The sequence below is a fragment of the Oryctolagus cuniculus genome, chromosome 7 (assembly GCF_051225735.1).
Source record: "Oryctolagus cuniculus isolate XC-2025 breed Fujian yellow rabbit chromosome 7, ASM5122573v1, whole genome shotgun sequence".
NCBI lineage: Eukaryota > Metazoa > Chordata > Mammalia > Lagomorpha > Leporidae > Oryctolagus > Oryctolagus cuniculus.
In genome coordinates this window covers 120,264,257-120,292,172 of record NC_142873.1, presented here as the reverse complement: position 1 = coordinate 120,292,172, position 27,916 = coordinate 120,264,257, and the positions used below count along the sequence as shown (strand labels likewise).

The following is a 27,916-nucleotide window of genomic DNA, read 5'->3' as shown; positions in this document are numbered from 1 at the left end:
TGGCGGTGCGTGGGCGGAGCAGTGGCTCCTTGTGGCTTTCTGCATGGGTCTTGCCCCCTGGTACCAAATCTTACCAGTCCAACTACATGGATATTCTGCTTAATGTGGACCCCTCTCGGGTCCTTTTGCACAAAGTCAGGTGCTATCTTGTGTGCATCCCATGGCCTTGTCACCACCATCAGGAGTCTGGGCGTCCCATACCCCAGGAGTCCCCCGGGCACTCCCTCCTCCAGGCAGCCACGGATCGGCTCTCCAGCCCGCAGGTGGGTTTGCACCATTGAGCGCTACATTGCGCTCTTGCTTCGTCTGGCTTCCTTCACACACAACAGCGACTGCGATGAGTGCGTACATGGCTCATTTCCCAGACTCCTCCCTGAGCCCTGGAGGAAGTCTTCCTCGGCCATGGCCCATGATCCTTCAGCGCTGCCGGACGGGCTTTGCTCACCGTTTATTCAGGCCTTGGGCCTCTGTGCTCTTCAGTGAAGGGCCTGGAATAGAGCAGAGTCTGGAGCAGTCTGGGAGACAGGTGGCGCAGGCTCGCAGTCGGGGAGGGGCCGGCGACGGCCTCCTCCCCCGACACAGGCGCCCGGCTCCACCTCCGCCTTCCTCACAAGAAGGGAGCGACGCTGCCCCACCTCTTTTCCTTTTCCATCTTTATTAATTTCATAAAGTTCAAACTCAGAAGGTAAGAGGCTACCGACTGTGATAAAATGCTGGGAAAAGCAGACCTGATCCATGACAAACTGGGGAAAACGTCACCGGAGCACAGGCAGCACGGAGCGTTGTTCTTCCGGGTCACCAAGTCTCAGACAGGACCGTGTCCTCGGGGCGGGGCCTGGGGGGGCCGGGGCAGGGCCAGGAATGGGGGCGGGGAGGGCAGACAGAGAAAAATGGGGGAGGACAGTGAGGAGGAGGAGGGGACAGAAGAGCCACAGGATGGGGAGAGAAGGGGAGAGGGGAAAGAGAGAGGTAAGTCACTTACTGCTTTTTAAAAAGATTTATTTATGTATTTGAAAGGCAGAGTTATAGAGAGAAGGTGTGACACAGAGAGAGAGAGATTTTCCATCCACTGGTTCACTCCCCAAATGGCCACAATGGCTGGAGCCGAGCCAGGCTGAAGCCAGAAGCCAGGACTCCATCTGGGTCTCCCACGTGGGTGCAGGGTCCAAGTACTTGCGCCATCCTCTGCTACTTTCCCAGGTACATCAGCAGGGAGCTGGATGGGAAGTGGAACAGTTGGGACTCGAGCCAGCGCTCATATGGGATGCTGGCCTCACAGGCAACAGGTTAACCCACTATACTGCAACACCAGCCCCAGGTAAGTCACTTAAAAGCAGCAAGGGGCCAGGCTGCTGGGCTCCTGTGTCCCACATCAGCATATCTGGGTTAGACCCTCATCCCCTGACCCATTTCCAGCTGATGTGCGCCCTAGAAGGCAGCAGTGATGGTCAGGAAACTGAGTTCCTGTCACTCACACAGCAGACTGGGATTGAGGGCCCAGCTCCTTGGTCCAGCATTGGCCGTTACAAACATTTGGGAGAGTAAATCAATGTATGGGAGATCTCTGTCTCTCCTTCTCTCTGAGTCTATATGTCACTATCTCTGTCTCTCTGTGCCTCTCAAATAAATGAATGAATAAGTAAACAAATAAGCACTGAAAGGAGGAAGCTGGCTAACAAGGTTTGTGAAGCTTTTAGCACAATAATGATACCGGAGCAGCTTGTGAGACAGGAGCCCCAAGTCCTGGCACCCATGAACGTGGCCTTACTGGGACGTGGGGTCTTTGGAATATAATTAAGTCACGTGAGGTCCGACTGGAATAGGTGGCCTTATAATGACAGAGAGAGTTTGACGTGGTCATTCGTAGAGGGGGAGATACCATGAGAAGACGCAGGGCACTGGGACGTGGGCCGAGTGGGAGTGGCCCGCAGCCAGGAGCACCACAATTGCAAGCACCCAGCGGAAGCTGGGAGACGGGAAGGAGCCTCTGCCAGAGTCCTCACAGAGGGACGGCCCGGCCAGGCCTGGTGTCACTCATGCCTGGGACTGGAGGTCTCCTGGGGCGTGGTCTCTTATCCTGGCTGCCCTGGGAGACACGTGCAGGGTCCTTATGAAAACGAAGCTCCTGCGGCCCCCAGCTGCGGACTGAGTGGGTGCCCCAGACCCTCACCTAGAAGGACTAATGCCCGGGTCCGAGCACATGGCTGCGGCTGGGGACAGGGCCTTGACAGAGGTGACCACGTCAAACGCAGGCCCTGGCACGCGCCCTCAGCTAGTGGCACTGGAGTCCCTGGATGGGAAGGAGAGCGCGTGGGGAATAGGAGGAGATGGCCATCTGCGTGCCCAGCAGAGGCCTCCTGAGACCAGCCCTGCCCACACCGCCTCCAGGACCGTTAGAAGATGGATGTGTGCTGTTACAGCTCGGGACTTCCTGTCTGCTTCTCTGGGCCAACTTCGGTGGCCACCGCGTGCTGGCTCACAGGTGGGCGGGGTGCAAGCAGCACCCCGGGCCATGGGCTCCACGTGGCACCTGCCCAGCCCTTCCAGGAGCAGAGTCGTCCTGCAGTGCCCCCAGCAGGGCAGCCCCCGGGGCAGCCCTGAGCATCCTGCTTCCCCAGGCCACTCCAGTGCCAGGCTGTGCTACAGGGGCCTAGGCCTGGGCCCTTCCTCCCATGGATGGCTTTGGACATGCCTGGCTGCCAGAGGGACGTGAGCGCTGGCCCTGGTGCTCCTGGTGACAAGCTGGGACATGCAGACCTGGAAATGTGGTTTTCATGCTCCCTTGTGTCCCCTGCCCTTCATTTTCTGCCAGGCCTGAGAGTCCAGCTTCCAGAGCTGCCCGCGATGGTCCACAGCCCCGTTCCTGAGAGGCACGTGAGAAGCCCAGAGAAGGAAGGGACCCGGCCCAGGCTGAATCCAGAGCACGGGGTCCTGAAGCCAGCACGCCCAGCACAGGGGGCTCGGATACGGTCCCAGGAGGGGGCTGTGCTCTGCCTGGCCTCAGCGAGCAGGGCGGGATGCAGAGCTGTGTCAGATGTTACAGCTGCCTCAGCATCGTATTGATCACAGCAAAATCTAGCTCACGTCGCTGTTAGTGTAACTGTGATTTAGCAAAGTGCTTTTATTATAAAAATAAATTTCAGCCATAACTGTTCAGCCAGACACTCTGCAATTAAAAATAAAACTGCACAGTAGAGAGAAATGCAACTCACAATCAAGGGAGCTGAGCGCTCCGCGCCCCACCCGCCTGCGCGCCGCCTCCTGAACGCTGCATTTCAGCCCATTCGCCGGCGTGCGTCTGCTCTCCAAATGACTGGGCAACTTCCTGTCTCCAGCTCAGGACTGATTCCCTACCAGTCACACATCCTTTCAGCCCTCAACAATGAGCTCTGCCGAGACTCAGCCCTTGAATGTGTCTCTTGGCTTGATGGCATCCCTAACTGCTATCTCGTCACTATCTGGGAAAGTTCAGTGTGAGGACCCCGAGGGATGAGTCAGCTCCAGCTGCACTAACAGAATACCACAGACTGGGGCTGGGGGTGGGAGGGGCTCCAACAACGGACATCTGTTCCCTGCCAGTTCAGGAGACTGGACGTCCTGGGACGGGGCGCCAGCATGGTCAAGGTCGGCGGAGGGCTCCCTTCTTGCTGTGTCCTCGCTGGCGTCTCCTCTAAGGGCGCTGCTCTCACCAACAGGTCCCCAGCCCGTGAGCTCCCGGAATCCCGGTCACCTCCCTGAGGCCTCGTCTCCAGACGCCATCGCCCTGGCAGCTAGGGCTTCCACGCAGGGTCTGGGGGACACACTTCAGCCGACACACCCACCTGCCGTCTCCGCCCGCTGGTTTGCACAGTTTCCTCCCGCACGTCTCCCGTGCCAACGCTTTGCTTTCCTCCGGCGGTGTTCCCTTTGGCAGTGGGAGGTTAATTGCTGTGCCCAGCTCTGAAGCTGTTCTTTCCAGATGCAAAGGCCCTGGACCACCCCAGGAGGAGACCCCGGGGACCTCTGATCATCGCGCCCTGATTACGACTGCATTATTTCCTCACTCTGCTAAGCACTCTGTAGCGTATGGGTGAAACAGCTCTCCAGGAACTGAGGAATCAGGCAGATGCTTCTGATCCTAGGTGCAGATAATACACACCCCACGGACTCGCTTTTGTGGGATTTTTCTATACATATTGACACAGCTCATCTTTGCTTCCACAGCACGTACTTAAATACACTCCAACATGACTGGCATATGGCTGTGTCACGTGTCTTTTAAGAAAATCTCCAACTGAAATCCACTGTTTCCCATGTGGCACCTGATAGGCTGTGGGCGTGCGATATTTATAGAGCCGTAATAATATTTGAAAACACTCTCATGTCTAAGGCTCCATTTTTCTCGGCAGCATTATCTAGAAGGCTGTCTTTTGCAGACAGGCGCCCGTGCCAGCCTGCCCCAGCGGTGACTGGAATGCCGACACTGCCGGGACGCACGGAAGGGCCATGTTAGGCGTGATTGCCTCTGCACCGCTCAGCAGCGAAGTCCCACGCCCGCCAGATGGAAACATTTGCAGGTGAGGGCTTGGGCCTCACCTGTCCTTCCAGGGCCGGCCCCTGCCCTTTGACAGTTAGATTTGATGGTTTTGCCTTTCTCCTTAACAACCTCAGTGGGGCCTCAAGCTTCACCTGATATGCATGAAACTGCAGAATCGAAGCAGCCTGGCATCAGAGGAGCAGGGAGCGGGGAGAGACTGGTTACCATGTTAACCAACCCCCTCCTTCTGTAAACCAGTGAGGACGTCGACTTGGAGATCTTGTGTCTATCACAGTGCTCCCTCCGTGACCCCAAGTTTGTTTCTAAAGCCCACGTGATGCTGTGTTTTAACCCGCTACATCACGAAGCCGGCCTTCAGCGGCCTCTTAAATGCCAGAGGGTGGCCTTTTTGAAGACCTTGGCAATAAACAGAGTTCAGTACTGAGGACGGCTAGAGAGCACCTGTACCACTTGGCGGTCTTCAGATGGGGGGGGCACAGGCATCCCCACTCTGCCCTCTGGGAAACTGAGGCAAGGAGCTCTTAAGAGATGCGCCCGAGGCGGCGCTGCAGTCTGAACCCACAACAGCTGCCCTCGGTCTGTGTCTGCCAAACCTAGAGGCCCAGGGACCCTGGGACTCTCCTGGGTCCCATCCAGGCAGAAATCTGCGGCGCTGTCGGGCGCCGGGTTGCCAGTGGACACAGCAGGGGCTTGCTGCAGCTGCTAGGCTCGGTGGTCCGGGGCCGGGATGTGCAGCCACCCTGGAAGAACTTGGGGTGTGAGAAGTCACCTGAGACCAGCTTTGAGGGGGTTCAGCCCCATGCAGGCGGAGAACCCCAGTTCCTCCCCACACAGCTGCAGGCAGCTCCCGGTGCCGTGGCGGCCACTCTGCCATCTGATCAAGCGCACATCTGCCGGCAGCTCTGCTGTGACAACAGATGTGACAGATGCAACCTGGAGGACATATGAGCCCGTGCAGGGGCCTTTGCTGCTGGCCGCCTCCCCTCCTCTCCGCACAGCACTGGAGCGCGAGGACTTCCAGTTGTGTCTGTGTCACTCCTTTCTAATGCGGCCTGGCAGGAGCTTTTGCTCGGGGGGAGAAGGAGGAGGGCCTGGACAGGGCAGACGCATCTCTGGGGTGATGTCTGAGGGTGACTGGCTGCACCCTGGCTGCCGCCTGCAGGAAGGGAGCAGGCTAGTGGAGATGGATTCAATCACACGGTGGCTCAGGAAGAGGTGGCTGGCGGCCTCTGCCCTTCCAGCATCTCAGTCCTGCCTGACTTCTCACCCCACAGCACGGTTATTTGAAAAGAAGTGGCCCACTCTCATTTCAAAAACTTGACCCAGAGCTGAGTCTGAGGAACTCGCCAGGTACCTTCCAGCTGCCAAAGATCCATGGCACTGCACACTGCTTTTTTTTTTTTTTTTTTTTTTTTTGGTTCTTAGAAGGGATGGGTTTAGTGTTCAGACTTTATCTGGCTGCCATGCCCACTGCAATTATGGATAATTATTATGTCTTGCTGAGAAATCACAGTAGGATGTAGGCGACGCAGAAGACAAACTGACAAACACAGTGCCCGCCTGGAAGACTTGGAATCTAAATAGTTGCGTTTAGATTTCAGTAATAGCATGGGACATGGAGAATTCTCCCACGCTGTGTGTGTGTGTGTGTGTGTGTGTGTGTGTGGCTGGTGGGGCTCACTGTTCCCAACAGTGCAGACGGAGGTAATCTAAAAGGGTAAGAAGAGGGGAAATAAACAAACAGGAAGGAAGAAAAAAGAAAAAGACAATCAAGGCTTTGTCTGTGCCACGCTCACAAAAGCACGTCCACCTTTCAATAACGCTGCCACCGCCAGAGCCACAGGGCTCCGTGCCCATTCCCCCACGCAGCCGATGCTGACCGGGCCCCTGCCGGGCCCCGGATCCCAAGCATTCCAACCTTTCCAAGTAAGGGACAAATTCCATCGCAGTGCAGATCACAGCCACTGACAGACAGACACATTTTTAAAATTAGATTAGTAAAGGTTAGGATGCTTTTGTACTCAGTGACTCAGATCGTAGGATCCTGATAAGGACAAATGTTTTAGAACATCGTGGAGGGGCAGGTGTTGGGTCTAGCAGGTAGGATGCTGCATTTCACACTGCACCTGGATTCATTCCTAGCTTCAGCTCCTGATTCTTTTTTTTTTTTTAAAGATTTATTTATTTGAAAGTCAGAGTTACACAGAGAGAGGAGAGGGAGAGAGAGAGAGAGAGAGAGAGAGAGAGAGAAGCCTTCCATCCATCTGCTTGTCCACTCCCCAATTGGCCACAATGGCCAGAGCTGCATGGGTCCAAAGCCAGGAGCCAGGAGTCTCTTCTGGGTCTCCCACGCGGGTGCAGGGGCCCAAGGGCGTGGGCCATCTTCCACTGCTTTCCTAGGCGATAGCAGAGAGCTGGGTCATAAGTGGAGCAGCTGGGACTTGAACTGGCGCCCGTATGGGATGCCGGCACTGCAGGAGGCAGCTCTACCCACTACACCACAGTGCTGGCCCCAGCTCCTGACTTTTGCTTCCTGCTAATGCAGACCCTGAGAGGTAGTGGTGATGGCTCAAGAACTTGGGCTCCTGCTACCCATGTGGGGACCTGGACTGAGCTCCTGATTTCAGCTGGGCTAGGCCTGGCCCAGCCCGAGCCATTGCAGGCACTTATGGAATGAACATGCAAATGGGAGTTCTTCACCTGCTCTTCTGTCTGCCTGTTCCTCTGTTTCTCAAATAATTTATTGTTAAAATAAAAAACTGGGATTTTAACACTGATAAGAAACACAGGTGCTCAGACCTCTCTCAGAGATGATTTGCAGAGCTGGTGGCCTCCTGATGAAGGGGTAGCTGGGGGTTCTATCCTCCAGAACCCTCAGGGATGATGAGAGGGTGTCAGAGGGGAGACAGGTCTGAAATCCCCCCAGGGCACCGGAACGACTGCAGAGCCACCCAGCCCCGGGAGGCCACATGCTCCCCCAACTCAGAGGTGGCTGGGGCTGGGCGGCCAGGGCTGGGGGAACCAGGCAAATATTTAGCCAGGAACCGGAACCAGCCTTTGAGGTCTTTGCTCTTCTGTTACTGTTTTCGTGCTTTCAGCAAGCAAGGCAAGGGTGTGTTTATCAGTTTGTTGCAAATTACATAGTAAACGCGGATCCCCTGGTTCAGGCAGTCCCCAGTCTCTTTGTTAGATTAATAAGATTACAACAATCTGGGCAGACTTTCAAGTGTTTATTTTTGCAAACGAGGGCAGCAGGAGTTGTACCAGGCCTGACTGGTTTCCGGGCATTCAGAGAGACCTTGATTCTGTCCCAGGCGCCCATTCCTCCACGTATGAGAAGAAAAAGCATCATCAATCCTGAGCCTTTGACAATGTACAGCCACGCACCCTGCAGCAGCCTGTCTACTCAGCAAGTCCACGTCTATGTTCACGCCCGCATGCTGCCAGCCTGTCCTTCAGGTTTTCCATGGCTGGGGAAGAGGAGCCTTTAGGGTGAATTGTTTCCAGCTCCCTTGCACGCCTCCAGCTGCCTGCCCTTCAGTGTGCCACTGTTGGATCTCAGCTCTTGTCTCGGGCTGAAGAAGAAATGTCCATGTGGACAGAGACAGTGAGCAAAATGAAATTTGTTGTTCTCCAGAACCCTCCTGCTGTGGCAGTCAGGAGATAGACTCCAAGAAAGAAGTTGCCAAAGAACCTTACCAGCGCTGGCTCTTTTATACACAGAGTGCCTCTCTCTGTCCCTTTCTGAAAACCAGATACAGATTTAACCAATTAGAGGAGGAGGAGACTAATAGCCAATCAGAGGGCAGGGATAACAACCAATCAGGAGGCCAGAATAACAACCAACCAGAAGGCAGGGATAACAGCCAATCAGAGAACTGAAAGTGTATGTTAATAAGGCAGGCTACATGGACCAATCAGGGAACTGACATTGGAGTAGCCTGTTTTGCTCAGAGGCAGCAGAGCTCTCAGGTCCCTCTGATTACATTGTCTGTTTCCCTGGTCTCCAGTCCCCACCTCCCTCAGGGCTCCTGGAGATTACACCATGTGTGTTTTTTTCTTTGCTATATTTTTCTTTCCTATCAAATTCATACCACAACCTCTTGCATTTTGGCACCACCTACTCAAAGGGGGACTCCTGAAACACAAACCCCATTCTCCTGTTGCTTCTCATTGTTACCTTAAAGGTGGTGTCACTCCTGGGCAGAACCCGGCCCCTTCTATTGCCTGCAGGTGGGAGGGAGAGGCACAGTGAGGCATAGTCCAGGGTGGCAGTTCTCCTTGTGGGTCTCTGAAGTTTCCCATCCCGAGCCTTCCCTCTGGATTCCCTGAACTATGAGAGGACTGTGGGAGAATCAACAGATGACTGAAAACATCTCTTCCAAGGGCCAGCAGCCTAGTGGGGCCCATGGCACCCTCCAAACTCAGAACCTTCCTTGTGGGTGCTGTCTACCTCAGTCCTCCTGTCCTGTCCCAGTCTCCCCAGGTGCACCCCATCCCATATCACTTTCCCTCCCTCTAGCCCACAGCCCTGTGCCCTCGGCTTCTTGCTCTGACATTGCAGCTTCCTGCACTCTAAGCGGCCTCCTGCCCCCAGCCCTAACTGACTGACCCAGTCTTCTGGACCTGTCACGCCCTTGTGTGCCTCGTCACACTCTTCCCAGCCCAGGATGGGGTTTCTCTTCTGGGACTCATCCCTAAACAATCAGTGCTCCTCTGGTCCACAGCTCCCAACTTGGCCCCAGGTCCACTGCCTGGTTTGAGACTTGGCTGCCCCACTGTGTGAGTCCACCAGGACACCAGGTGCTCTTTGGGGGCAATTTCAAATTCGTCTTGATATCCTCCAGCTGAGCTTAGGACATAGCAGGGAATGTTAGGGGACTCAGCAAACATTAAGTGAATGAATGGATGAATGAACAACAACAACAAAAAAGAATGGATATGTTAATAGAGATGCAAATAATAATTAGCTTCATCCAAGGGGTTTTTCAGTTTACAAAAGCATCAGACCCATTGGTTCATATGCTCCTCGAGCTGAGTCAGAGGGGCAGGCACACTGCTGGGGTTCCACACGGAGGTTAGTTACAGCAAGTCAACAGTGCCAGTGTCTGTGGACTGCCTGTTGTCAGGAGCTAGGTAACTGGGCACTGTCAATCCAGGGACAGGTATGCAAGGGAGGCAGTCATCTTGAACAGCAGGGGAAACTGAGTCTTGAAAATTTGTCTAAAGTCTGAGCCAGGATTCGAACCCACAACTTGGGATTGCAAAACATTTGTTTAGTGCCTGACCCAACATGGCAGATGGGAGAGCACAGCTGACTGCAGGCAGAAAAAGGGACCCATGGGGCCGGTGCTGTGGCATAGCCAGTAAAGCCACTGCCTGCAGTGCTGGCATCCCAAATGGGCACCGGTTCAAGTCCCTGCTGCTCCACTTTTGATCCAGCTCTCTGCTGTGGCCTGGGAAAGCAGTAGAAGATGGCCCAAGCCCTTGGGCCCCTGCACCCACGTGGGAGACCCAGAGAAGGCTCCTGGCTCCTGGCTTCAGATCAGCACAGCTCTGGCCATTGTGGCCAACTGGGGAGTGAACCAGCAGGTGGAAGACCTCTCTCTCTTTCTGCCTCTCCTTCTCTCTGTGTGTAACTCTGACTTTCAAATAAATAAATAAATCTTTTTAAAAGGGGGGGGGTGCATGTTAAGTCTCAAGGGGCTGAAATGAAGATCCAGTGAGGGACAGTCATCCTGGTTAGTGTGACTGACATGAGGACAGGAGGGGAGGTAGAGGCAGGCAGGTCAGGCCTGAGGCCTGGGACCTGACAGGCAGTGTGGGGTGGGTCAGTGAGCAGGAAATAACCAATGCCAGCAGCCAAAGGGGACAATGTCCTAACTGGTCTCACAGGCTCCAGGGTTGGGAGAGGGGGGTGGGGAGAGCTGGTGGCCCCAGTGCAGGTGGGCAGGGGTGATGATGTTCTCTCCTGGGGCAGAGGAGGAAGCTAGAGGCAAGCAGTCTAGTTCCAGACTGCAGTTGGAGTTTGGACAGACATGGTAGCCTAACATGAGGTCGTGGAAATAGAAAGAGAAGAGGGGAAACGGATACATGAAATGGTGCAAGCGTTTCCATTCAGAAGAAATTTCTCCACTGGAAAAATCTCCCCGTCTTTGGCGGGCTGTGGCTGCTGGGCCCTGTATTTTCCCTTCTCTGTACATCCTGGGCTCCTTGCCCCACCCACCACACCCATCCAGGAAACACCTGCTCTGGCTTCCAGGGCCTGCGGGGATGCAATGCCCCCAGTAGGCTGGCTTGACCACAGTGTGCGGGAGCCGGCCATGCTGCCTTTGCATGCCCTAGGCTGATGCCCTGGGGTGACCGCCGTTGAGGCCCCAGTGCCAGTTTACTTCCTGTACACGGCTGCCTCGCCCACATTGGGCGCCTCCGTGGTTGGGACTATTTTCACTCTTGAGTTCCTGAGTGCCTGGCATGCGGGTAGCAGGATGTCCAAGTGAAAAAAGGCACGCGTGCAGGTGTGAATGTGCATGCCTGAACACACAGAAGGAGTGAGGAAAGGCGGCGCTGTCCTTTGTGTTCCGTGGGCACAGGTGACGTCCAGTAAGGGTAAGCTGTGCTTGTCGATTTCCCTCAGTGGATTTGGTTCTGAAAAATGTCTTCAAAATGAACTTTGCTTTTGCCAAATTAATGACTATTTCCTTTAGGAAGCCTGAGACACTCAAGATGAGGCAAAAAAAAAAAAAAAGTGTTTTGGTGGAATAGAAAGGAAAGACAAAAGAGAAGAGGAGGGGCTGGCATCGTGGCATAGCAGCTTAAGCGTCTGCCTGCAGCCTGGCATCCAGCTCCCTGCTAATGCACCTGGGGAAGCAGCAGCAGATGGCCCAAGTGCTTGGGCCCCTGCACCCACGTGAGAGACCTGGAAGAACTCCTGGTTCCTGGCTCTGGCCTGGTCCAGCCCTGGCCATTGCAGCCATTTGAGGGATCAACTAGCAGACAGAAGATCTCTGTCTCTCTCTCTCTAAATCTTTGTTCTCCAAATAAATAAATAAATAAATGTTTTTTAGGGCCGGCGCCGCGGCTCAATAGGCTAATCCTCCGCCTAGCGGCGCCGGCACACCGGGTTCTAGTCCCGGTCGGGGCGCCGGATTCTGTCCCGGTTGCCCCTCTTCCAGGCCAGCCCTCTGCTGTGGTCAGGGAGTGCAGTGGAGGATGGCCCAGGTGCTTGGGCCCTGCACCCCATGGGAGACCAGGAAAAGCACCTGGCTCCTGGCTCCTGCCATCGGATCAGCGCGGTGCGCCGGCCGCAGCGCGCCGGCCGCGGCGGCCATTGGAGGGTGAACCAACGGCAAAGGAAGACCTTTCTGTCTGTCTCTCTCTCTCACTGTCCACTCTGCCTGTCAAAAAATAAAAAAAAAAAAAAAAAAAAATAAATGTTTTTTAAAGATTAATTTATGTGTTTGAAAGGGAGAGCTACAGAGAGGCAGAGGTAGAGAGAGAGAGAGGTCTTCCATCTGCTGGTGCATCCCCCAGATGGCTGTAACAGCCAGAGCTTGCACCAATCCGAACGCAGCTAGGAGCCAGGAGCTTCCTCCAGGTGTCCCACGCGGATGCAGGGATCCAAGCACTTGGGCTTTCTGCTGCTGCTTTCCCAGGCCACAGCAAAATGCTGGATCAGACGCGGAGCAGGCAAGACCCAAACTGGCGCTCATATGGGATGCCGGCCCTGCAGGTGGTGGCTTTACCCGCTACACCACAGTGCCAGCCCCAATAAATAAATCGAGAGAGAGAGAGAGAGAGAGAGAGAGTGGAAGAAGGAGGAGGAGGGGGAGGAGGAGGAGGGAGAGGGGGAATGCAGGGCCATGGATGAGAGTTGTAGTTTCCTGGGCTTGTCAGAGGAAAACAAAGCCCCAGGCCGGGAAGAGGAGAGGCCTGTGCCAAGAGCTGCCTTTGCCTCACCTCCCCATCTCAGGTCACGTGAGGAGCAGTGGGGAGAGGCATTGAAGCTGGGAAGGAACACCAGGCCCGGCTGGCACAGCACTGCCCTGTGCAGTGGGCGCTCTCTTCCCAGGCCCACCAGGGGAGAAGCAGGCTTTCAGTAGTCCACGTATTCTGTTCACGTGGTAAGACGTACACAAAAGGCTCTCCAAAACAGAAAATGAAGGCTCTTAGTCAGCACAAGTCTTTCCAGGAGAGTGGGAAGTATGTGCAGGCCGGCAGCCTAGCCCGAGACGTGAGGCCATCTGCGGTTTTCAAATAAGCACTTTTATTAACTTGAGGTGGTGTGCTGATGTGAAACGCTAAATTAAACACCACACACGTCAGCATGGCTTCCAAAAGTAGCCACAGGCTTCAATAAGCACTTTCATCACAAGAACACACAATTGAAAGCCAAAAGAGCTCAGTTCAACGTGCCAAAAATCCGCTCGCCCAGCACATTGTTAGAAAGAGCAGGAGGGAAAGAAATCTAAATTTGCTGCTACTTCATTTGATAATAGCCAACAGCGCCCATCTCCCTTGGCAAGAAGGCCATTTTTCTTACGCTGTATTTTGCACACAGAAGTCTGCATAGAGTGATTTCCATACCAAAAACACATTTGTAAAATAAACCATCTGCATAGATGCCAGAGGGAGACAGGGTCCTCACTGCCGGCTTCTAGGCTTACAACACCCCGGGCTGCTTGCTTTCCACTTTCCTCCATGCTGAGTTGCCCACAGAGGGGGAGCGACTTCATGAGGCATTAAAAATTTTTAAAGTAACTACATCCTATATGTATCTGACAACCGCAGGAACAATAACACAAGCTGAATCTTCCCATGCTAACCTTGCCCGCCAACTTCTTCCTAATGGGCTGATAGCAGTAAGTGTCATAATATATTGAGCCTTTATGATATGCCATGTGTTTTACATAAATTATGGCTTAGTGCACAATCAGGCTTCAAGGGAGATGTTGTGGCACCCCACTTTACATATGAGGAAACTGAGGCATGGCGAGGAAACGCTAAATCCATGCACTCCAGGAGGAGAGCAGTGAGGCAGGTCTGGATGCTCAGCCTGACCTGCCCCTATGTGCCTCTTCGGTCCCCAGTTTTACCAGCCTACTCTGCCTCCCCTCCCCAGGGCTGACTCAGGTGGTGGGAAGTCACAGCGGGAGAGCCATTTATTTTTTCTGACCAGCACCTAGAACAGGACAGACAGAGCCTCAGGCTCAGTGAAGGACACGGGGTGAATGGACAGTGGCCTGCAACTGAGAGCGTACTGGAGAGAGCCAGGGGCGGGGGTGGTCACTGCACAAAGCCCACACGAGGTGGTTGGGATGCAATGGGCCCCTCCCACACGGTGCGCATGTGCCCAGCCGTATTCTCGGAAACACAGACTGGCTTACGTGTCCTTAATTACGGTGCTACTTACAGAGAATTTATCAGCAGCAAATCAGATGCTTGATGCTTTTCTTAAGGGACCAAAAAAAAAAAAAGGCAATGGTTCTGAAATGAGTTCATCTGATGGCCCAGTGCACAGCATTTGAAAGAAATCAGCTATTTCTGGAAAGTGAACAGGGAAAAAAGGCAGAATTAAAAGACTCTGGATGCCTGCAAAAAAAAAAAAAGTTATAAACATTTGCTTTAAGATGCTTCTTTGTGTGCCTTTTTCTCACCTGGTTTTCCCTTTCCAGAGCATGATAGCAAAAACATATTTAATCATCCCACTATCCATGGATCTGTCATTGTCCAGAGACTCCTGGCTTTGAGCTCTCATTATGTACTAGTCACTGTTAGAGAACAGTCTTTCTGACACTCTGAGTAATAAATCCCTGTTGATATGATCTATAGTAGTTCTGCTTCATAGCAGGTTCCAGGCCAGAAAGCAAGAAACATGACAGAAAATTGCTCTGGAGGCAGGCAGATCTGGTTTATCCTGGTTCTGTCGATACAGTTTGACCTCCCTTAATGTCTCCGAGCCTCCAGTTCCTCATCTGTAACACAGGGGAAATAAGGGAAGGTAGTCCCTGGTTGCTGTCCACAGTCATTTCCCTCTTCTTCCTGGTCAACAGCAACAGCACTCACAAAACCCCATTAGGTCACAGGGTGCCTGATCCCAACAGATGAGCTGCATTGATCCAAGTTCCCCACTCCTGTAGGTGATTGCCCTGCTGGGTCTGCAAGAAGGCATGTGACCCAATTCTGCCCAGGTAGTGTGCTGGGGAGACTGCTGGAAGCTCCTAGAAAAGATTCTCCTCTCTGCTAAGAGAGACGTGTGATGAGAAAGTCCCTTTGCCATTGCCCCCTGCCTCCCATGGATGCTGTCTGGTGTTGTTCGCAGGGATTCCAAGGGTTCCCAGATAGGAAAGAAAAACATAGCAAAGAAAAGACACATGATGTAACTCTCCAGGGGCCCTGAGGGAATGGGAAACAAGAGGGAGGGAGAGCCAGGAGTGGAGGTGGGGGTGACGTGGGGTGGGGGGTACTTATACAACATAATCTCCAGATGTTGTTAAGTCTGAGATCAGAAGCACAGTAACTTTTGATCTCAGACTCAACAGGTTATTCCAATAAACTAACCCTGATTGGATCACATAGCATGCCTCATTAGCATACACTTTCAATTCTCTGGTGTTGTACCTGAAGTGTATGATTCCCACCAATAAAGACCACCAGGAGCCGAGGCTGATGCAGGCGTAAGAGTTTTATTTCAAACTCGAGTTTGGACCGACGTCCGCACCACGCACAGCTGGGCTGGATCGGCGGCCCCTACAGTAAGGTTGTTAGGGTTTTTATACAGTTGAACAAACAAGTTCGGCTGTACGGCATCTGATAGGCTTATATTTTAAATTTATACTTGTTGTTTTATGATTGGCTAAAGTTTAGGGTCCGAGCTGCTAGGGTGTATGTGCCAAACTGCAGGGTTTGGGGATGTTATCAATCACCTTAACTGTCTGAAAAGACACCTGGAACTTTGCGTATTTCCCTGCTTTCTGTTAATTGGCTGTTGCTAGCAGAGTTTATCATAAGTGGAGTTTTATTTTCTTTTTTAGGAGCTTTTGGCTTAGGGTTCAGGGCCCGCTCAGGCCCGAGTTACAAGATGGAGGCCTAGTCTAAAATAGCTGCGCATTGATCCAGGCTCAGGACTCTCACTGGTTGTTATCCTTGCCTTCTGATTGGTTGTTATTCCAGTCTCCTGTTTGTTATTCTACTCCTCCCCTGATTGGTTAACATCTGGATCTAACTGTCAGGAAGGGGCCAGAGAGAGCCACTTTGTGTATAAAAGAGCTGGCACTGGCAGGCTTCTTTGGAGTTGCCCTCCTGACTGCTGTGGCAGGAGGTTTCTCACTTTCCACGTGGAAACTCTTCTTCAGCAGGAGATAAAACTGAGATTGCCTCCATCATCCCACAATATGCTGACAGTCACTGTGTGAACATGAAGGGCAGCCTCAGTGACATAACAATGATGGCAGAGCCCGGGTCCTCTGGGACAACTTGATCTACTGAACCAACCCTTGTTCATCCAGAACAAGAAATGTCCTGGAGCTGGTGTGTGGCACAGCGAGTTAAGCTGCTGCATGCAATGGTGGCATCCCATATGAGCACCGGTTCGAGTCCCAGCTGCTGCACTTCTGATCCAGCTCCCTGCTAATGTGCCAGGGAAAGTAGCAGAAGATGGCCCAAGTGCATGAGCTCCTGTCTCTTACTTGGGAGACCAGGATAGAGTTCCAGGCTCCTGGCTTTGGCCTGGCCCAGCCCTGGCCATTACGGCCATTTGAGGAGTGAACCACAAGATGGAATCTCTCTCTCTCTCTCTCTCTCTCTCTCTCTCTCTCTCTCTTTTCCCTCTAACTCTGATATTCAAAAGTGCTTATGGTTTAGCCTGTGGACATTGGGTTTTGTGTTGCTTGCTGTCAAAAACAAAACAAAACAAAACAAAAACAAAAGCCACTAAAAACTAGACAAATACTAGCCTCTTGTGATGGTTGTAATAAATGATATCTTGTATGTAAAATACATAGTAAAATGCCTATGGTACCGTAAATGGCTGCTATAAATATCAGTAACAGCATTTATCAGACATAGGTAAGGATTTTAAACAACAAAAGTTTCAAAACACAGATAAATAAGATGAGTGGACCTGATCCAGCACAACAAAAAGGCCTTACAAACTTAGTAAAGGGGGAGGGGCGACACTGGCTTGTAAGACACTGACAGCAGAGACGACCCCTCCGTCTGGAACTGAGATGTAACCGCAGCCAGAACGGGAGCAGCACCGGAGCTGAAAGGCTGTGGTTCCTCGCCAGGTTTCCATCCGCCCTCTCACACGCGCACAATCGCCCTGTCAGCAGCTTCCATTCAGGTCTGAAGCCAGCAATTACGTGCATGTGAATTACCAGCTTCCAAATGGCCAGAGTTCTTTCAACCTACAGACCCTCTTTCTGGAATACCCAATCTAAAAATGTGTTTCCTTCCTTCTGGCAGGAGAGCAAGACGTACTGCTGTGTGAGAACATCATTTAGGAATGCCATCTCATGGATCACTGCAGTGACTCACAGGGCTACAGCAGTCTACATGTGACATCATGGTTTTTGCAATACAAACCACAGAGCAAGAACACAGAAAGATGTCATACAAAGGTACCCAGCATAAGAGAGGTTAGACCGGGTAGCAGATACTCAGTAGATAATCTTTATTTTTAGATTAATTTTATTTGGGAGGCAGAATTATAGCGAGAGTTGGGAAGGGAGGGAGGGAGAGAGAGAGACAGATAGAGACAGAGAGAATCCGAGAGATGTCTTCCATCCACTGGTTCGCTCCCCAAATGGTCACTACCGCTGGGGCTGGGCCAGGCCGAACCCAGGAGCCAGGAACTCCATCCAGGTCTCCCACGTAGGTGGTAGGGACCCAAGCACTCAGACCATCCTCCACTGCTTTCCGCAGCACATTAGCACTGGTTCATGGATCGGAAGTGGAGCAGTCAGGACATGAACTGACGCCCATACGGGATGGCAGCGCTGCTGGGAGCAGGGGATGACTTTACCCACTATGTCACAATGCTGGCTCCCCTCCCCCCCCAGTAAATAATCTTAAAGCAAAGCAGACTTTTTTCCTTCACTCCGTGTTTTAGCAAAGGGGCAAATAACAAAATAACAAACTAGCACGTGCACATACTCAACACCCATGTCCACCATGTCTAGGGCCAGTGCACGTCCACCCAAAGCCCTACACCTTCTTTAGCTGTGGTATAGTGCAACAAGCACTGACTTTTCTAACTGGTGGCCCTGAGCCTTTGCAAACCCCTGGATTAGTGGTAACACTCAGTACAGCTATCACAAGAAAGAAGCAAGCAGACAAACACTCGGCTAGAATGGAAAACAGAGTATTTCTGGTTACCTTGCAGTTAGTTAAATAAAACCACAACTTCCGGAACAGTGTGGCTGACTGCGATTTTCTGGTATGTTCTAACACACCTGCTCTTCTCAAAATCCATCTGCTCCTCTTTCCTCCTTTAGAGTAAGGGGCAAAGCTGGTGCGAGCCCAGCTTCTCCGGCAGGGGAGTGGTTCTCCATTTCCGATGTCTGCTTCACTAGGGACTGGGAAATCAGCCGCTCCTCAGAGGCAGCTTCCACCTGTACTACAAGGGGTGCTGTTCCTGCTCGTTAGTAAGGCATTTACTGCGACCGTGTCACAGGCAGCAGTCTACTCTTGCAGCCGTGGTCTTAGCTTGCTTGAGGAAGACAAAGGGAGGGGCTGTACCTTAAGGAAGAAGGAGATCCTAGACGTGCATTTCAGAGTCCCGTGGTACCGCGCGGCAGCCTCACTGAGAGCTCGTTCACAAACCAGACCTTCACTCCTGCGAAGTGTACAGTCGAGCGACTTTTAGTGCAAGTTCCAGAAGACTTTCATCACCCTAGAAGAAACCCGGTCCCATTAGTAGTCACTCCCCGTCCCTCCCTTCTACCCCACCCACCACTTCAGCCCCTGGCACCAGCGTCCTTTCTGTTCCCGTGAGTTTGCTTAGTCTGAATATTTCACATAAATGCAATCAGAAAATATATGGCTTTGTGAGTCTGGTTTCTTTCACTTGGCATACTGATTTCAAGGTTTATCCATGCTGCTGTAGCATGTATTTTATTTCCTTTAATGGCAAATAGTAATTTCCTTTTATGGCAAAAAAATATTCCATTATATGCACAGATGACATTTTTACCCCTTCATTAATTGATTTACATTTGGGTTGTTCCTACTTTTGACCTACTCTGAATAAACTACCTCATGATTTTTTAAAAGATTTATTTATTTATTTGAAAGAGCTACAGAGAGAGGGTGACAGACAGAGAGAGATCTACTATCTGCTGGTTCACTCCCCAAGATGGCTGCAGTGGCTGGGGCTGACCAGGCCAACGGCAGGAGCCAGGAGCTCCCTCCAGGTACTTGAGCCACCTTCTGCTGCTTTCCCAGGTACGTTACCAGAGAGCTGGCTCAGAAGCAGAGCAGCGGGACTTGAACCAGCGCTCACAGGTATGCGGCAGCTTAGCTCACCGTGCCGCAAGGCCGGCCTGCAGAAGAGCGATTTTGAGGTTCATTCCAGCTGTGGCACACGTCAGTACTCCACTGCTTCCTGTGGTTGCACAACGCACTGCACGGGTGAGCACCTACCACAGTGGTTTCTACACCGAGCCCCTGATGGACAGGAGGGCTGTTTCTGCCACTGACATCTCAGGGCGCTTTAACACCCCAATGTCACCAACCCGGTCCCGGCTCCCCTTCTCTTTCAGCTGGGTCACGTTAACATTCTTACGGAGCTCTCCCCCATACTCCATTTCTCTCCGCAGAGCAACCTGAAGGCCATTCCACGCTTAGAGCCCTTCAGAGAATTCTGAAGAATTCTAAGAGCACTCTAAAAACTCCACACCATGGATGAGAACTCAGCCCGGGGGCCCTCCCCTTTGCTTCACGGCTTCACCTCTCCTCGCCCTCTCAGCATGGGAGGGCTCCAGCCAGACCTTACCCCAGACCGAAGAAGCTCCAGCCGCCTCCAGCTGCCCTGGGACTCCCGTCTGCCAGTCTAACCCCTCCTTAGCCTCCAGGTCTCACCTTAGACATCACTCAGGTCTACAACCCTACAACACTCTGGGTTTCTTTGCAGCACCCTGCACATCTGTACTTTGTTTCTCCTACCAGACAGTAAACTCCATGGAGCAGGGTCCAAGTATTATGCACATCACAAAACTTGGGCCTACCACCATCTTGGCAGGAGGTACATGTTGATCGGTAGCGTTACAGACTGTGGCCCATGCAGAATAGGCAGAATGTGGTGAAAATTCTGAAAACTGTCACTGAAGTGCTAGTGTGCTACGGCACACACATACACATACATACAAATCTAGTTAAAGTTGCATTGTCAATATTCTCCCTACTCACCGACCCCCCCCCACCCAAATGGAATTCAAGACAAAAAGATTAATAACATTATCTAATTACTATACATGATATTGTTACAGGACAGTGATCAGTGGTCTCTGATGTCAAAGAAGAATTTCCGCGCAGATAGGGACAGAAGACAGAGACAGATACTGAAAGAGAAAAACCTCCTGCTGTGTAGTCAGGAGGAGGACTCCAGGGGAGGGGTTGCCCAGGAAGCTTGGGGGAACCCTCTCTTTTTAGGCACAAAAATGGCTACCTAGATTTAGCCAATCAGGAAAGGGCAGAGTAATGGCTAGCACCAATTAGAGGGCTGGAATAACAACCAATCAGGTGGCTGGAATAACAACCAATCAGAGGGCTGGACTAATAATCAATTAGAGGGCTGGAATTGACAACCCTGCCTAGCCTATTTTCATAATAAAACTACGTGTTAATAAAGGCTGCCTTTGGGAAGAAGCAAGCACTTCATCCACTCTAAAAGGGATTCTGCCCCTTTTCGCATTCCCACAGGAGCCTGACATAACTGCCTATTAACCTAACTCCTCATATTATCATAGGTGATATTGTGATAGAAGTGATGTTGAAATTTAAATTTCCTTTCAAACAGCTCTTTGCTCATGGTTTAAAAAATAATTGATCTTTGTGCTGGCACTGTGCTACAGAGGGTTAAGCTGCCACCTGAGACACCAGCATCCCACATGAGTACCAGTTTAGGTCCTGGCTGCTCCACTTCCAGTCTAACTCCCTGCTAAGGCCTCTGGGAAAGCAGCGGAAGATGACTCAAGTAGTTGGGCCCCTGCCACTCACATGGGAGACCCGGATAGAGTTCCTGGCCCCAGCGTAAGCTGTTGCAGCCATTTGGGGAGTCAACCAGCAGATGGAAAAGCCCCCCCCCCCCCGCATTTCAAGTAAATAAATAAATCTGTAACAGAAAATAATTGATCTTTAAGACCGCCGAAAACAAGCATCCTGTAACTGAAGGACTGCCTATCAAAATGTGATCTCTGACTTCTGAGATTTTCCTTGCCTTTGAAAGGCTCAAAAGAAACACTTTCTAAATGCACTTTGTGCAGCAAGGAACAATGCTGCTAACATTAACAGCCCAGTTCTTTCCAGTCTTTATCACGTGGCACTGGCCTTTGTTTTTGAGCTTTTACCTCCTCCCTTTATTCACTGCTGAAAGGACAGATCAATGCAAGAGATTACAGCTCTAACGTGAAATTAATGTCATATACTTGAGAAAGCTGCTTTAATCACCACCTGGGGGGAAAGATAAACAGCCTAAAATCAGCTTCCTTAGCTGTGGGAACTAAAGATTAGAGGGGAAAAATAGGAAATGTGACAGATAAAGCCTCTTGTTGAAATGGCAAACCCAGAGTTCCCTGTTTATGATCAGCGCCTTCAAGTTAGGACACTGGCGTCCACCTGGTGTGGACAAAGACTTACAGATTAGGTATTTTGCAGTTTGATTACGGCTGAGCAGTTATGCCATCGGTTTCCCACAGTTGCAACACATTACAAACTTTCCATTGGTGAAAAACTAGGAACATTTTGTAGAACAAACAGAAAATTGGTTAGAAATAATTTTGAGGTACACAAAAAACAACTTACAGAAAGGATAGTCATATAACGAGGTGCTGAACTAGAGTCATGAGGAAAATGTGGACTTTGATTCGACATGCTTCACTTATTAGCCAACACTCTGACAAGCTGCATATAAAATGGACTACTTCAAGAACTGATGAGATAGAAGAAAATGAACATAAAATGCCTAACTACCAGATGTATACTTTGGCTTTGAGAATTCTAATAGATATGCACGATTTCACACATAGAGAGAGAGCTAATTACAGATGCAGAATATCCCCATCTGAGGGTGCACCAAGAATTTTGTGGAATATGGAATTAAAAGATGTTTGTTGGGGCAGGTGCTGTGGTGTAGTAGGTTAGGCCTCCACCTGTGGCGCCAGCATGCCATATAGGTGCCAGTTCATGTCCTGGCTGCTCATCTTCAGATCCAGCTCTCTGCTTATGGCCTGGGAAAACAGAAGATGGCCCAAGTCCTTGGGCCCCTGCACCTGTGGGAGACCTGGAAGAAGCTCCTGGCTCCTGGCATCGGATTGGCCCAGCTCTGGCCATTGTGGCCATTTGGGGAAGGAACCGGCAGATGGAAGACCTCTCTTTCTCTGTCTCTATTTCTCTACCTCTCTCTGTAACTCTGCCTTTCAAATAAATAAAATAAACATTTTAAAAAGAAAAGAAAAGAAAAGAAAGACAGAGAGAGAGAGAGAGAGCGAGAGAGAGAGAGAGATCTTCCATCTGCTAATTCACTCCTGGGCCCGGCTGAAAGTCAGCAGCCAGGAACTTCTCCCTGGTCTGGGCCCCCAGGACTCGGGACATCCTCTACTGCTTTCCCAAGCACATTAGCTACTGGAATGGAAGAGCTGAGACTCGAACTGGTGCCAATACAGGATGCCAGCATTGTAGGCCATAGCTTTAACCCACTGTGCCACAGCACCTGGAGCTGGGGGAAGGCATGTAAAGGGTGGGTAAGGGCTTGTGTTTAAAGCTGCCTTAGAGTCCTCTGGTACCAGCTCAGGCCAGTCGTTGTCACTGGGGGGTAACCTGATTTCTCTGGTAGGAGGGGAGGGGACAGGGTCCCTCTGCTTTCGGGCAAACCGAGGGAGGGCGGAGGCGGTCCTGCCTCTGCTCTTTCCTCTCTGTCTACAGCTCTGCAGTCCTTCATTTCCAGTCTCCACATAGGTACAGCAGGGGACAGGGGCTGGATTGTCCCAGAGGAACAGGGACTAGAAGTCCGCAGTGTTCTGAACTCATGTTGTCTTGATTTAAATCATCCTTCATTCTTTATCGGCAGCGACTGTCGGGCTGTATTTTCAGACATTTGTAAGCCACCAATAAAAACGTGAACAGAAACACAGGGCCTGAACATGGAAACCGCTGACTCAAATTAAGGAAACCCATCTTCATCACCACACTCGTGGCAGCCAGAATCCACGCCATATGGTTCTCCATAGATGATACTTCTCTAAACAGACGCTGTGTATAACGCAAAAATTCTCTGGTGTTATCAACAGCACAATCATGAAATACCACAGGCCAGAGCAAATGAGCTCTTACTATCTTGAAAGCCAAGGTTTTGCAGCAATTTCCTAAATCACTGATAGAAAGTACTCCATTTAATCAGCTAGTGATGAAAGAAACTCGCTACAATCATTTACAAAACAGTACTAGATGGGAATATCTTTATGTTAAAATTTTTGCACAGGGGCCGGCGCCGTGGCTCACTTGGTAAATCCTCCGCCTGCGGTGCTGGCATCCCATATGGGCGTTGGGTTCTAGTCCTGGTTGCTCCTCTTCCAGTCCAGCTCTCTGCTGTGGCCCAGGAGTGCAGTGGAGGATGGCCCAAGTGCTTGGGCCCTGCACCCGCATGGGAGACCAGGAGGAAGCACCTGGCTCCTGGCTTCGGATCGGTGTAGCTTCGACGGTAGCAGCCATTTGGGGAGTGAACCAACGGAAGGAAGACCTTTTCTCTCTGTCTCTCCCTCTCACTGTCTATCTGTCAAATAAATAAATAAATAAATAAAATTTTTGCGCAAATGAATCTGCACACCTATGTCCTATTAAATTTATCTCTCTTTCACTGAGAAAGTTTCTCTTTAAAAAAAAAAACAATTTAGTTATCTATTTGAAAGGCAGAGTTACACAGACAGAAGGAGAGACCAAGAGAGATCTTCCATCTGCTGGTTCACTCCCCACATGGGCTGCAACAGCCATGGGCCAGGAAATTCTAGGAAGCTGGAACTCCATCCGGGTCTCCATGTGAGTGGCAGGGGCCCAAATACTGCTTTCCCAGGCACACTAGCAGGGAGCTAGACTGGAGGTGGAGCAGCCTGGATCCAAACCAGTGCTCATCTGGGATGCCAGCAGCAAAGGCAACCCCTTAACCTATTGAACCACAACACCAGCCCCAGAACTTTGCTTTTCAACAAACTCAGAAGCTAACCTCCTGAGGAAAGTTAGAGCGTCTTAACAACAGGTAATGATCCTCCCCTCAAATAAGCGAAATAAGAGCACCAAATAGAAACACATTTCATTCCATCTCATTCACAAACACTGATGTTTTCTTGTCAAGTTCTCTATTACCCAATCAAGACAGGCCAAACATACTTACATCCAGACACTATGATAGGGTAGCCAGGCAGGGAGTTATGTCTTAGTGAGCTGGAATGTAATTTTATTCCTTCACCCGACAATCTAAAATGCCCACCTTCCCAGGATGCACCTGTGTCTTATCTGGGCCTGGAAGGAGGGGACTCTGTGGTGACCACATGGAAATTCAACTCCACGTGGAGGTGCTAAAGACCCCAGCAGGCTTACGCCTGCTAAGAGCCCACCCCTAACTCCAACAAGAGGCTGAGCACCTGGGGAGAGCTCTTGCTGCCACTGAGCACGCCTCGCGGTCTGCTCTGGCTGCCTCTCCCTCCTCATAGGCAGCCCTCTGGTCCATACAGGACAAGGAGGATTGCTCAGTGCGGGGTGGCCACACTCACGCGTCAATGTCCATCTACCCTCTCACTTTTACATAAATCCTGCTCTCACTTGGGCACCATATCACAACTCCACTTGGAATTCTTCTCTCTCCAGGAGGACAAGAGCTTGGATCTAACTTCTGTGAGCTATTAAACAGTTTACTATTATGAAATTAACAAAGACTAACTAACACTCTGAGCTTGTAGTCTAGTTGAATACCAGGGAAGGCAGTCATGTGACATGTTGCTAAATTACATAAAATACCACATGGAGGTGTATTTCTTATTCACATTTTGCAAACATCTTTAACTGACAGACTTTCAATGATCTTATACTCTCAGAGATGGGAAGGCTACAGAGAGAATGAAAATGCACTTTTTTTTTTTTTTTGACAGGCAGAGTGGACAGTGAGAGAGAGAGACAGAGAGAAAGGTCTTCCTTTGCTGTTGGTTCACCCTCCAATGGCCGCCGCGGCTGGCGCGCTGCGGCCGGCGCACCGCGCTGATCCGAAGCCAGGAGCCAGGTACTTATCCTGGTCTCCCATGGGGTGCAGGGCCCAAGCACTTGGGCCAGCCTCTACTGCACTCCTGGGCCACAGCAGAGAGCTGGCCTGGAAGAGGGGCAACCAGGACAGAATCTGGTGCCCCGACCAGAACTAGAACCCGGTGTGCCAGCGCCACAAGGCGGAGGATTAGCCTAGTGAGCCGCGGCGCCGGCTGAAAACGCACCTTTTAACTTCAGCAAATTTTATGAACTTCAGTCATTGTCAAGATCACTGAAACATCTACAAAAATTAACTGAATGGCATTTGTTACATTAAAGTAAGATTTTTTTCCCAAAGTCACCCACACCATTCTTTAATACTCAACAAAAAAATCACTGCTTTTTTTTTTTTTTTTTTTTTTTTAAAGTCAGGGTGGTATGGTCTTTGGATGTATGGCTGTTGAAAGCCCAGTTATACAAAAGAAATCTTTAGAGAACAGAGGCTTTTCTTTACATATTTATTCCCTGAGCCTGGCCTTCATCTCATTTTGGCTTTCCACATTGATCCAATTGTAGCACTTCCTGGAGAGAGGGTGTTCTAATCAGCAACAGCAGGGTCGGAGGGGACAGGGCAAAATGAGACCAGGTGGGCCGTCCCACGTCTCTGAAAATGGTGAATTCATTCTAAGCTCCCTGGTAGTACAAGTCAGAACTATTACTAATTTTTACCTGTAATGGGCACGAACAGGAAATATTCGACAAGCCCTTCATCTGTTTAGGTGTTCGGTGTCTACCGAGCTGAACACCGTGTGCCAGAATCTCTTTTTGCTCCCTAATCCATTCAGCTGTGCTGACCTCACAGCCTCATCTGTAAGCTCTTTGCTAGTTATGTGGGGACAACTCCCACTGAAACGGAGACCAGAGGAGTTTAGACATGCTAAATTACCCAACATGACTTCCTGATAAGAATTTTTCCTTATTATTGTTGAAAACGGACTGAGTTAAAGCGGACCATGTTGATTCCCCAAAGAGAATGGTTCCAACCCCCAAGGAAACGCTTGCAACCCTCTTGGGTTGCCTAAAGAAGGAATCGGGGCCCACACAGCAGTGCAGTGGATTAGGCTGCCTTGGGACTCCAGCACCCTGTATCAGACCACAGTTTGGAGTCCTGGCTGTTCCACTTCCAATCCAGCCCCCTGATAATGCGCCTGGGAGGGCAGTAGGGGACAGCCAAGTGCTTGGGCTCCTGCTACCCGCATGAGCGACTCAGATGGAGTTCCTGGCTCCTGGCTTTGGCCTGGCCCAGCCCTGGCTGTTGAGGCCATTTGGAAAGTGAACCAGCAGATGGACGCCCTCTCGCGCGCAAGTGCGCTCTGCCTTGATAGATAAATAAATAAATGAATCTTCAGAGAACTTGGGAAGCACAGGCAGCCACTAGTCCCAAAGGTGGTGACATTTTACACACACCAGCACTGCTGGCTTGCAGTGCCCGGGGCCACGGGTCACAAGTCCTTGCCTACTCCTGTTTCTTCAGGGAGTTGAGGTCTCCGGGACGCGGCAGGTGGCAGGTGGCTGGACAGAGGCTATCGTTCGAGTGGCTGTCCTCCGTGAAGTCTGTAGAACCCCCAGCGGGTCTACTACAGCGCCGCACGCCCTCCTAGCCCCTGCAGGACGCCCCAGGCCCGCTGCTTCTTGTTCTGAGCGAGCGGCAGCACTGAGCGGGCGGGACACAGCTAGTCTATGCAGTGCTCACCAGGGTGTCGGCCAGCCACTCGGCCTGGGGGCAGTGGGCTTGCGGCCTGCGCACGCGCACTGGACCTGGACAGTCTCCACCAGGCACTGGGAGCAGGCGGACAGTACCGAGGCAGCCGCAGAGGAAGCGCATGGCCCCCTCTCCCAGCGGGGTGCCGGTGTCGAAGTGCGCCCCCCAGATCCCCAAGAGCTCCTCGCTGGCCGCCTTTGGCCACACCACACTCCTCCCGCCCACGGCCTGGCCCGGCCAGCTCCCCAGAGCCGGGCCTGCCCCCGTGGCCGCGCGCCCCCCGGAGCCCGCCAGCCTGCGCCACAGTGTGTGGACTCGGCCTTGCCCTGCCCGCCTCTTGCCGTGGCCGCTGCTCTTACCTTGGGATCCTTCCAGAAAAAGGCAGAGACTCGGCCCCTCAAGCCCTCCTAGGCCAAAGGCCAGCCGTCCCGGGTCTCACCTTGCCCAGTCCTCTACAAGGATGCTGATAAGATAAATGAACAAGTACAAACACGAGTAAACGCAGGAATAGGCGAGTACGTAGATGAGGAGGTGGGCGAGGGGCCGAAGAGTCGCCATGCACCGCTGCCCTCCTGAGAGGCCGTGAGGGCCGGCGGGCTGAGGGGCAGGGTCGTCTCCATGGCAACGCCGTTCTGGCCGGAGCAGGAAGCGGGAGTCATGTGTGGCAGGTGGCGCCCGGCTCCCCAACGCTGTGCCCCTGCCGCGGCCCCTGGAGGTCCCCGAGGCTCTGAGCTGCTCCCTGAACTGCGGGCGGGGGTCCCTGATTATGGTCACTCCTTAGGGCGCTTTTTCGTTGGCCGCTGGGTGCTCTGGCGTGACTTTGGAGAACACGGAAGTGAGTCAGAAACCCTATCTAAAGGGAATTTTCAGTCTCACTGACCTGGAAAATAGGAACCAAGTGACTCCAGCCGAAAATCAGTTTCCTGCAATCATTCATTCATTCACCCATGGTCTGCTGGGCTCTGTGCAGAGCTAGGGAGTCCTGTTTACTTCTAACGAAGGATGTTTTGAAAAATCAGTATGGAAACAGATTTCGAGTAAATTCCTGGAGGAACAAGGAGGCGGCAACTACTTCTGCCTGGTGAGGTTCAGAAGACTTCCCTGAGGGGCCAGTGTGGCTAGGTTTTGAAGGGTAAGTAGGAGTCCACCATGTAAAGAAGACCGAGGGCCAG

General features: G+C 51.7%; 2 long non-coding RNA genes across 4 annotated transcripts; both read right to left on the bottom strand.

Annotated features, from left to right (window-relative positions):
* Nucleotides 1-635: 635 nt before the first annotated feature.
* Nucleotides 636-3,927, bottom strand: LOC149125705 (uncharacterized). The gene is made up of 2 exons (XR_016237359.1): nucleotides 3,822-3,927; nucleotides 636-835 (listed from the first exon to the last, which is right to left on the bottom strand). It is a non-coding gene; the product is annotated as an uncharacterized LOC149125705 (long non-coding RNA).
* Nucleotides 3,928-7,741: 3,814 nt separating this feature from the next.
* LOC103350179 (uncharacterized) lies at nucleotides 7,742-27,629 on the bottom strand. 3 transcript variants are annotated; one of them, XR_016237357.1, is made up of 3 exons: nucleotides 27,104-27,629; nucleotides 18,278-18,431; nucleotides 7,742-8,112 (listed from the first exon to the last, which is right to left on the bottom strand). It is a non-coding gene; the product is annotated as an uncharacterized LOC103350179 (long non-coding RNA). The 3 variants fall into 3 exon arrangements; XR_016237358.1 differs by lacking the exon at nucleotides 7,742-8,112 and adding an exon at nucleotides 13,956-14,080; XR_016237356.1 differs by lacking the exon at nucleotides 7,742-8,112 and adding an exon at nucleotides 16,370-17,535 and having other exon boundaries at nucleotides 27,104-27,628.
* Nucleotides 27,630-27,916: the final 287 nt, after the last annotated feature.